Source organism: Grammomys surdaster, unplaced genomic scaffold, assembly GCF_004785775.1.
Source record: "Grammomys surdaster isolate TR1022 unplaced genomic scaffold, NIH_TR_1.0 125956, whole genome shotgun sequence".
NCBI lineage: Eukaryota > Metazoa > Chordata > Mammalia > Rodentia > Muridae > Grammomys > Grammomys surdaster.
Genome location: NW_021620775.1, coordinates 2,165,494 through 2,176,877, shown reverse-complemented (window position 1 = coordinate 2,176,877; position 11,384 = coordinate 2,165,494).

Genomic DNA, 11,384 nt, shown 5'->3' with positions numbered 1-11,384 from the left:
GTTGGAGTAGGTGTGGCCTTGTTGGAGTAGGTGTGGCCTTGTTGGAGGAAGTGTGTCACTGTGAACACGGACTTTAAGATCCTCTTTCTAGGAGCTGGAGCACTTTCTAGGTTAAGACTGCTCTCCCAGAGGAACTGAGTTCAATTCCCAGCAACCACATGGTGGCTCACAACCATCTGTAATGGGATCCGATGGCCCCTTCTGGTGTGTCTGAAGGCAACTACAGTGTACTCATAGGCATAAAATAAATTTAAAAAACAAAAAGGCTCTCTTTCTAGCTGCCTGGAAGCTAGTATTCTCCTGTTTGCTTGCAAAACAAGATGTAGAACTCTAAGCTCCTCCTGCACTGTGCCTGCCTGGATGCTGCCATGTTCTCGCCTTGATAATAATGGACTGAACTTCTGAACCTGTAATCCAGCCCAATTAAATGTCTTTATAAGAGTTGCCTTGGTCATGGTGTTTGTTCACAACAGTAAAACCCTAAGACACATACATACTCTTATACGTGCATATACAAACATACACACATCTACACACACACACACAGCAAAAGCCAGCCAACTAACCAAGATGGCAAAGACTCTTTGATGTTCTCTTTCCAAACCAACTTTAAATAACTGTTTGAGTTGCTTACTTCTTAGGTTAATTGTTTCTTTCTCCTGTACTAAACTAAGAATCAGGTTATCTATGCTATATCTGTCTCATAAGTGTTGGCTATATAAACACTTAGGTGTGCAAACATGTGTACATGCACTTTGTCTCTGGATAATGAGCTCATGTGGGTCAGGACATGTTCTGAAACCTCCTACAGTGCCTCCAAGTCTTGCTGGTGTCTCTGAGACTAGCGTCACTCCTGCTAAGGGCCAGGCAGGAAGGACACAGGCTGTGCAGTCATCAGTCAGCAGTTTATGGTGAGCTGTCAGCAGGTGATGGTTGCCCAGGGGTGGGCTGTAAATAAGAGTAATGAAACTCGGGCAGGCCTCAGCCTGCCGGGACACACGCCCCTTCCATCCATCTCTTGAAATGACTGCTTGACATTCAGGATTCAGCTTGACCTGGTTCCAGGGGGTCCCAAGCATTCTTCTTCAGCAGACAGCATCCCTTCCCAGGCCCTGCACAGGTAAACCTGGGAACACCCTGCTTCGTGACATCTGCCTGCCTTGCCAGCACACTTCGAGAATGACAGAGACTATTTTTCATCAACCCAAGCAGCGTTCCTCACAAAGCAGAGCTGCATTCCTGATGCTGGGCTGGGGAGAGTGGATGCTCTTAGTCACACTGGTCCTACCCAGCAGCCACTTCGCTGGGCCCCATCCCAGTGAATTCATCTATGGGAAACCTTCTCTTTGTGGCCTTTTCAGCGTGAGTGGGCATAAGCCAAAGGATAAAAAAGCAGAGGTTTACACTCTTGTTCTGAACTCGGATATAGCAGTTACTTTTTCAAAAAAAAAAATTAAAAATATTTTTAATTGTGTCTGCACATCTGTGTATATGCACACAAGTATAAGTACCCACAGAGACCAGAGGTGTTGGATCCCCGGAGCTATAGGTGGCGTTATAGGTGGTTATGAGACCAGATGGGGATGCTGAGACTCAAGTCCTCCAGACCTGACAGTTACTTTTTATTACGAATTTTGTCCTTCAATCGTCCTGAAAATGTTCATCTCCAATAACAAGCTTGCCCTCCCTCATGTGTAGACTCTCTCTGAATCATAGATCCAAATTCTCATGTGTTAGAGCTTTGGTCCTCAGCTGGTGGTGCTGTCATTGGTAGGCGAGTGGATCTTGAAGGCTCTGACATTCACTGGGTTAACCCATTGATGGATTTTTCCTGTCGTGGCAGTAGTGGGACATGGTAGCATCAGGAGTTAGAGTCTAGCTGGAGGAAGTGGATGATCAGACCTGGCTTCGAAGGCTACGGCGTATGCCAAGCCTTACCTGATTCTTGCTGTTTCCTCCAAGGCCGCGATGTGAACAGCTTTCTTTCATCCACGCCTTCACCCTCGGTCTGACTCCTCTGTGGTTGGTAGTGGTGGGTAGATTCTCACCTGTTCCCCATGAGAAGGCTGCTCTTGACTTGTTCTCAACACTTCTTAGGATACATGGCAGCTTTTATGAGACATCTTCTGCTGGGCTTCCTCCTTCCTTCCCATGGTCCTGCTTCATCCCATGATTAGATGGCATCTAAGTAATTATCCGAAACTCTGCTTCCAGGGCAGGGCCAACCTGGGCAGCATCCTAGGAGATGCTGAGTTTCCAAGGGAGCTCTGGATCACTGGCAGGCTACACTCCCAGTGTGAACTCCTCTGCGAGACACTACAGGCTGTCCTGATTTTTGCACTTTGTGGCTGACTTTTGTCATTTCCCATCACCTTCTGTGTCATCAGTAAGCCTTCCCTAGCAAGACTCTGTATAGCCTCCGGCTCATCATGTTTTGCTTTTAATCTGGAAATCATGTGGGCAACCCCGCTGGCCTGGGTCTAACACAAAGGCTCCTGAATACTAGGGGCGACAAGAGCCCTGTGAACAAATGCAGAGATTGTAACCGAGGTGCTTGGAGCATTTTGCCCACTGAGGAACATTCTTCATCCCCACTATAGAAAGTGAGTGGAAGGGTGGGCTACTGGGATTTTCTTTGCTGGAGTTCTTACGTTTCGAGCTGAAAACCAGCCACATCTGTGGATGAGGTGGTGATATCCAGTAACACGTGCATGCCCTTGGGCCTTTTGTTTGCCGTTTATTATAGATTCAATTTTTAAGATGCCTGGAGACTTCACGAGTTTTCTGGTTTTACAGATGTCAAAACGATGTCACACACTAGGACACAGTGATTTCAGAGCAAAAAATTAAATTATTCCAACAACCGATACCAAACCCTCCTTGCAGCTTCTGAGTCTAACTCAGAAGTGCCTGATCTCTGGGAAAGACCCTTGTTTCCTGTTGTAGGTGGGAGGAGACGTGTGGCATGCTGGCTTTAGGTGTGCTTCCGTTTCTTTCCTCATCACTGTGACATGCATAACTGACCAGAACAACTGAGGAAGACAGAATAATTATGGCTAAGGGTTTCCAACAGGCAGAGTCAGGCCCATCATGGTGGGGAAGGCCTGATCTGTGACAGCTGCTTGTTCACATGGTAGCAGGCTGGGGGACAGAGAAAACAAACCACAATCAAAAGCAGGTATAACTTTCAAAGGTCCAATCCTGAAGACCTGCTTCCACAGTACCCTCTAAAGGCTAGCCCGCCCCCTCCTCTTCCTCCTCCTCCTCCTTCCCCTCCTCCTCTTTTGTTTTGTTATTATGTTTGTTTGTTTGTTTGTTGAGACAGAATTTCTTTGTGAAGCCCCAACTGTCCTAGAACTCCCTCTGTAGATCAGGCTGGCTTTGAACTTAGAGACCTGTCTGCCTCTGCCTCCTAAACGCTGGGATTAAAGGCGTGCTCCACCCCGTGGCTAAGCCTCATTTTTCCTAAAACCTCGTCAACATCCAAGATAGCACCATAAGCTGGGGACCAAGCATTAAGACACAGGTATGTTGGGAACAGATTTAAGCCATAACAAAAAAGTTCTGTGTTGTTCCTTGTGAGTGGGGGTGGGGTGTCTTTTGTGGGGAGATTGGCTCCTTCCTCTGCAACCATTTGAACTTCAAAGGGCAGGGAGCAGGCTTCTGCATGCTATAGCTGATGGATATACCTGGTGACGACCAAATGATGGTGTGTTCCAACTCCAGGTTCAAGAATCTCTGCCAGCAGACATATTCATTGTCACATGTATCAGAGTCCTGGGAGTGAGGAGGGAAGAATGGCCAGCCAGTCAAGCTGTCTCCCAAGGGTTCACTGTGCAGTAGCATATGGGAGATGTATTGTGGGAAGTTTTACATGGGGGAGAGGGAAAGGTTGCTGCAAAGGGCTCCCCAGGACAGAAAGTAAATGGGGATTCCCTGATGCATGAATGGAACTATAACAGGAGGGCTGTGTGCTCCTGCTGGAGAGGGATCGGAAGCCCAGGCACATTCCACCAGAGTTCTGGACTCCATGCCGATGTCATGGTCATGAAGGTCCCAAGGTCTTCAGGCAACAGATGATAAGAGAGCTGGGGTTTGAGGTCATGGTTGCAGTGCAAAGCTCGGTAGCAACCGAGCTTTGGTGTGTAGTTGGAAGGCTGCAGCCAAGCCAAGTGACTGGTGATGGGGGAGTGGTTACTGCATGGAGAGAGGCTGAAGGGTGGGTAGTTGTTAGCATGATCTGGAGACTGAGTGCATCTAGTGACCCTCTTGATACTCTTGAGGGAGACAGCTCAGGGTAACTATTAATAAGCAAGGCTGGGGCCCAAACCACTGTGAGTTATGGCACAAAGGATGCCAGTGGAAAGCTGACACCTGCATCCACGCAGAAGTCCTTGGATGCTACCTGACAAGATGACCTGGATGGATGTCACAGGTCCACGAGACCACTCAGCCCCTTAGTGAGTCCCAGGGGAAATTCTCGGGTACTGCAGGAGCAGGAAGGACTCCACCCTGTAAGCAGAGGCTTTAACTGGCCTCTAGGTAGGAATCCAGGAGTATCCCAAACCTTCTGAGAGTCAAGATTCTCTAGGGCAGAGATGAGCTCTGGTTATGAGAATTAATCAGCTGCACGATGGACAGGAAGTTGGTGGGGTACAGAGCTGTTGCCACTGGACGCCTGCTCTCAGAGAGTACCCGGCAGGACTGGCCCAGGGGTGTCTTGACAGTGTGCTTAATGGTTCCAAAGGAGGCATGGGATGGAGAGTCCCAGAAAGACTGCTTCCGCTGGGAAGGGGTGGGGAAGGGAGCGGACCGTGGTCCTGTTGCTCAGTTCAACCAGGTATAAGGGTTGCTTAGAATCCTAGGAAGCTCTAGCATGCTAAACTCTTCTGGTGGAGGTGTTTTCCGTTTAGGAAAAGCTCTGAAAGGCTTTCCTTCCTTCCTCCCTCCCTCCCTCCCTCCCTCCCTCCCTCCCTCCCTTCCTTCCTTCCTTCCTTCCTTCTTTCCCATCTATCTTTCTGTCTTTTACTGGTATTTGAAACATTCATTTGTGTGCGGATATGCACATGCCATGGCACGAGTGTAGAAGTCAGGGGACATGCTTCCAGAGTCAATTACCGCAGCTCAATCTTGTATCTGCCACTGTGCAGGTTCTGACTAGATCTCTCTGCCTCCCACTTTGCTGTAGGAGTCCTGAGATTACCAGTGCTTATCACCATTTGGCTTTTTACATGAGATCAAACTTAGATGCTTCTTCCTGCCGAGTGGGACTCTCAGCCAAAGGCACACGCTAGGTGGAACACTGATCCCTTGGGCAAAGGAGAAACATCTGTACTAGTCAAGTTCTCTTACAGAGTCATTGAACAGAAGCTCCTAGCTCATTCTGTCATTCTGAAGCTAGCAAGTTAGTCAGAACCCTCCAGCAACCACCACATACAGCAAGGGCTCTAGGGAGCTCGGCACACCGGGCCTCCAGGTGAGTGATGCTTTTGTTTCAAAGCAGATGTTGCACCAGATCTCTCAGCTCTAAAGAAGCAATTTCCCTCCAGGGATGCCTGGCCCAGGCAGTGCCTGCCATGAAGGCTGACCCTATAACGGTTCTGTCATCTCCTGGCATTAGTCCATGTTTCTCTACCTGTGTTCGGGACCCCTTTTGGGGAGGGGTGGGCATCAAATGATGCTTTCACAAGGATCACCTAAGATCATCTTGCAAATCAAATAATTACATTATGATTCATAACAGTAGCAAAATTACAATTATGAAGTAGCAATGGAATAATTTTATGGTTGGGGCTCACTCCACCATGAGGGGTCTGTATTAAAGGGTCAGAGCATTTGGAAGGTTGAGAACCATTGCTCTAACACATGCGCTTTAAAGGACCTGAAGACAGGTGTGCCTACTTACAATTCATAAAGAGAGATGTAAAAGAAACAGCTCTCTGTTTATACTCAAATTTAGATTCCAAAATACAGATTATATATTGCCAAGACGAAATTATTTTACAAAATGATGGACGATCAATATAATTCTAAACAGACAAAACCTGCTTCTTCCAGAATGCCCTGGCGGTCCTGGAACCCTGAAGCAGACTTCCATGCACACAGACTCCAGTAGTAGACGTAGGCAGTAATGACTGTTGACCGGATTCACACCATAGCGGTGTCTAGCGGCACCTTTGGGCATCGTGGGAGGGCGCAACAAGTCAGCTTTGTACAGGGCCTTACTGACACAGGCGGAACGCCCAATTACCAACTCCGTTCCTGGGCGCGTAGGCGCTGACAGGACCTGGCACTGCAGCTGTGCAGCCAGGAGGAGGCGTCCCGGCCACCGTGGAAAGCTGTTCTACCAATGGGACACAAGAGGGCGTGCCGAGACCAGGAGCCTAACATCTGTAGGGTCCTGGCCAGATGTGTCTTCGAAAGGAAGCTGAAACCCGGAAATGATTCACAGTGGTACTTGCATAGTGCTAGGTTGTCTACTCTTTCACAGCACCGTCCAGTTCTCCAACATCTTCTGTTAGCACCAGAAGATTTAGAAAAGTGCATCTCCCTTATGCCCAAGAATGCAACCTCAAAAAAGAAACAGCAGTTTCTACATTGTCAGGAGACAGGCCAACCAGAGGAAGTAAAACAAAGCCATGGCCGAGTGAGTGGCCAGCATTTGTCCAACTTTATCATCACCCACACCTGCTTCCTTAGAAGTATAGTTGTGTTGTATCACACAGAGAACACCTGATAATTCTGGGAGGTTCTGTCAGGGTCTTGGTTGCACTGATGTCAACTCAGGTGAACAGGTTAGCCACTCTGCATGTACAGCAAGGGGCTGTACAGTAAACATTTTGTTTTGCCTATTTTAGGGTCTCAGGGACACCAGCCAAGGCGTCTCACATACTAGACAGGCAGTCCACATTTCTGTAAATGCTTCTCATACGTGAAGGAATGCACTCTGAATGATGATAAACAGCCAAAACAATATGTTAGTCATTCATTGTAGGTATAGCATGCCGTCTAAAATTGCATATGCTATACTTTTATGACTGCAGAGTTGTTTACAGTAGATTCCCCAGAAAATGGTGAGTAAGATCCTCTGATGTTTGAACAGTTACCATGTGGCTAGAAGGTAGGGATTTTTCAGATCTGTTACTATCTTATGAGACAGTCTATATATGTGGCCCATCACTGACCAAAACATCATTTTAAAGGGTGAATAATAATAATAAACACAATCATTCTTTGGGAACCTATCTTACACCACTGTCTTGGTGTGCTGTGAAGTATTGAACTTTAGTCAGGAGGCACAGAGCTCAGCAGTCTACCCAGAGTTCCATGGCTAGCAGGTGACAGGAAGTCACCAACCTGCAGTATCAAAGGACTCCTGCGAAGGAATCCTGTGTGCCAACGGGGAGTGCTTTACAAGAACAAGGAGGGGGGGAAGGTATGAGACATGTTTTTCTATGATATTTGTGGCTTGACTCAATCAAAGATTCATATACTGTGTTATACTGATAAGTCCCATGAAGCCAGCGTTCACAGCCCTGGCTTAGGATGCAAACAGCACTGTTGGGCACAAACCTGGGTGGATCTATAGGAGCTGAGCCCTGTTCTCAACCCTGGCTGTGGGTTAGAACCCTGAGGAGTGGATACTTGGTTATTTTAGAGGGTGACATCCTTGCCACTTCCTTTAATCAGAATCTCAGAAGATGAAGGCCAGACATCTTAGCTTGGTTTTTACTGGACTTTCTTTATTATTTTATTTATTTATTTATTTATTTATTTATTTATTTGCAATGGGTTCTCCCTATTTTGTCCAAATGAGACTTCAACTCCTGGGCCCAGGTGATCCTTCTGTCTCAGCCCTCTGAGTAGTCAGGATGACTGGCATTCATCACTATGTTCAGCTAATGTTTGGGGCTTGTTTATATTTTAGTGCTGATAACTCAACCATACTAGGAGAGCAAATCCCCCCTGAGCCACAGCACCAGTCTCTGATATTTGTTTTGTCTGTGTTTAAAGTCTAGATGATTCTGAGGTTCCTCTGACCTCTGTGTTGCACAGATGAAGAAACAAACCCAGCAAGAGGTCATAAGTTAATAAATGTCAGAAGTCCCAAAAGCGGGGGAAAGATGCCCTGATTTCTAGTACAGAATCATGAAAACAAATATAAAATCCCAAACCCCAAACCACTCAATTCTTGGTGGCTGTCAACATGGCTCAGTGGTTAAGAGTGTGTGTTACTTTTTCAGAAGACCTAGGATCTGCTCCTAGGGCCCATTTCAGGTGACTCACGATGGCCTGTAACTCCAGTTCCAGGAGATCTGACTCTCTTTTTATGTCCTCCAGGGGCACCTGGATACATATGCACATACTCCTATATAGATATACATACATATACATAATTCAAACTAGCATAAATCTTAAAAAAAAAAAACCTCAGCTGTTGGATCAGGCTGGGCCACCCCACAAGGAGACCCGAGACCCCTGGGCATCACAGTTTACCTTGTAAGCTGGCTGTTAACCAGTGCCCTCTCCCCAGAGTCATTTGGCTCAACACCGTATTTCGTTCTAATGTAATCCAGAGTTATACTTTTAACTTTTTTTAAAAAACTCTGTGTGTGTGCTTAAACGTGCACATGTGTGAATACAGATGTGTGCATGCACATGCTATGGTATGTTTGTGAAGGTCAGTGAACAACTTTTGGGAACTGCTCTCTCCTTCTACCACATGATCTGAGGATCAAATTCAGGCCATCGGTTATACACAGAAAGTGCTTTTATGTGCTGAGCCGTCGGTCCTGGCAGCCCTAGAATTATGCTTTTGAGAAGTCTTAATTGAGAGTTAGCTGCCTTTCTCCTTTCTTTCTGCGGTGAGCGAATGATGTCTTGGGTCATGCCTGGAGCTCAGGCAGGTGTTCCTTGGATGGACAACCCTAAAGATTTTTGTTTGTTTGTTTGTTTGTTTGTTTGCTTTGTTTTTTCGAGACAGGGTTTCTCTGTGTAGCCCTGGCTGTCCTGGAACTCACTCTGTAGACCAGGCTGGCCTCGAACTCAGAAATTAACCTGCCTCTGCCTCTCAAGTGCTGGGATTAAAGCCATGTGCCATCACTGCCCGGCTAAAGATGCTTTAATGTGCTCCATGCTGTTACGTTCCCAGTTCCAGCCTCCTCAGCCTTTTAAAAACCAAGCTGTTCACTCTTGGAAAATGTGGTCTAAATTACTCTTAAACAAAATGATTTTTAGACATGGAGCTGAGTGGATCTGGGAATCAGCTTCTTCGGAGAATCTGCTGGCCACTACCTATCACTAGCAAATTAATCCATTTGAGCATCGAGGAGTAAAAACTGAAGCTTTGCTTCTGTGTAATGCAGGCATCTTGCCCTTCCCTAACCTGTCCCTGCCCTGTCCACAACCTCAGTGCCTTCAGTCACTCAGAAGAGAAACCCCTGAGGCCAGGCTCTTCTTCTACACTTCCCACCACAACTCCCTCTCAGCCCCTCCCCAAGCCCTTCTTTTACTGGAACCTTCTTTGGTAGCTTTTGAAGGGCTACCAGCAGCACTACACTACATTCCTGTTGTGGGGCATTCACAGAAGAGACTGCTCAGACATGGTTTAAGCCAATAGCAAGTCTTTAGTAGCCGGCCCGTCACTACACTGGATATTCAGGATGCCAGTGTAGCCCTGAGCCTCTCTCAGGATGAGCTTTCAAGGAGGAAAACCGTGTTCTGGGTTGACACACTTCAGTTAACAAGAGCAGTTAGCCAGAAGCAGAACTACAGAAGCCAAAAAAGCAAGGTTAGCATATTTAAAGACTTTCTTAGAACTATGGGCTTTGATGGTTTAGGTCTTTGTTTTCATTTTGGCTAGTGGTATTGTCTATGTGCTAGTTTTACAGTCTGAGCGGTCCTTCCATGGTGGAGTCAGGTGTGCTAAGGCCTGGACCCTGTTACACCACTGCATGTGAGCTTTCTATAGAGTAGATATAAGGCAGAACCTATTCTGGGTTGTTTGCATTCCTGTAATTCACCATCGGGCTTTTAATCCACCTATGCATGTGCTAGTAAGCTGCTGAGATCATCTGGTTTCCTGAGCATCCCTTGCTCTGTTGAATCTCATCCCTAGCCAGGCACTAGCTCAAGCTGTTGCTCTAGCTTCCTGTTCTGGGCCAACTGCTGGAAGCATAAGCAGGAGTGTGTCCCGCCTCCCTGTGAACTGCCTGCAGAATCCTTAAGAAGCACAAATTCCTCCAGTGGGCTGGAGAGATGGCTCAGCAGAAGAGTGCCTTTGCAGACGGCCCACCCTCTGTTCCCACACTCCTTACCACCACACCCTACCCCAGAGGCCCAGGAGTTCCCTGAGGTTCCTCTGGGCTCCAAGTCTTGACCTGCACCTCTGCTCTCCTGACTCCAGTGCCCTGTTCTACTGTGCACTGCATCTCTAGCATTTAACTCCCATTCTGCTCAGGCTGTGACTTCCTCAAGGTCAGGGATCCACGGGCCTCCCGTGCTGGATAGTTTTGTCAACTTGGACAATCGAAGGGCATTCCCATCTGGAATGGGAACCTCAGTTGAGAAAATGCCTCTGTCAGATTGGCCAATAGGGACCTTTTAATTATTTATTTACTAATTTTTGTTATTATTAATGGTGAGACAGAGTCTCATTCTGTAGTTCTGGCTAGCCTGGAGCTCTCTGCGTGAACCAGGCTGGCCTTGAACTCAGACATCCACTTGTTTCTGCCTCGTGGGTGCTGGGATTAAAGGTGCGTGCCACTATGCCCAGCATCGGGGCTTTTTATTGATTAATGTGGACGGGCCCAGCCCACCGTGGACAGCACCACCCCTGGGCAGGTGAGGCTGCTGAACATAAGCCCGAAAGCAACAGCGGTCCTCCGTGTTTGCACTTCCGGTCCTTCCTCCTTGTTTGCACTTCCGGTCCTGTCTTGACTTCTGCCCTGAGTTCTCACAATGGTGGACTGCGATGTGGACTCATTAGCCGAATAACCACCCGCGAGCTGGCTTAGTTTGTTCAGTGTTTTATCACAACAGAAATATAACTGGAACCTCTTGAGTTCAAGGCCTTGGCACATTGACACATGGACCTTTTGTGTCTGGAGGTACCTAACTCCTGTCTAATGTCCCCCCAGGGGCTAGGAGCTGCTGGGGTTGGGAAGAGCACAGTGCATCTCACTCGGCCTTTCCGCTCTGCAGCCCTGTAACCAAGTAGGAGGTTGTGTAACATTTTAGGGGGGGTGGCGAGTGAGAAAGAAGGGAAGATGAAAGAGAGCCACTCCGGATTTCTGAGTTCGAGGCCAGCCTGGTTTACAGAGTGAGTTCGAGGACAGCCAGGGCTGCACAGAGAAACCAAAAAGAAAAAAAAGAAAGAGAGCCAC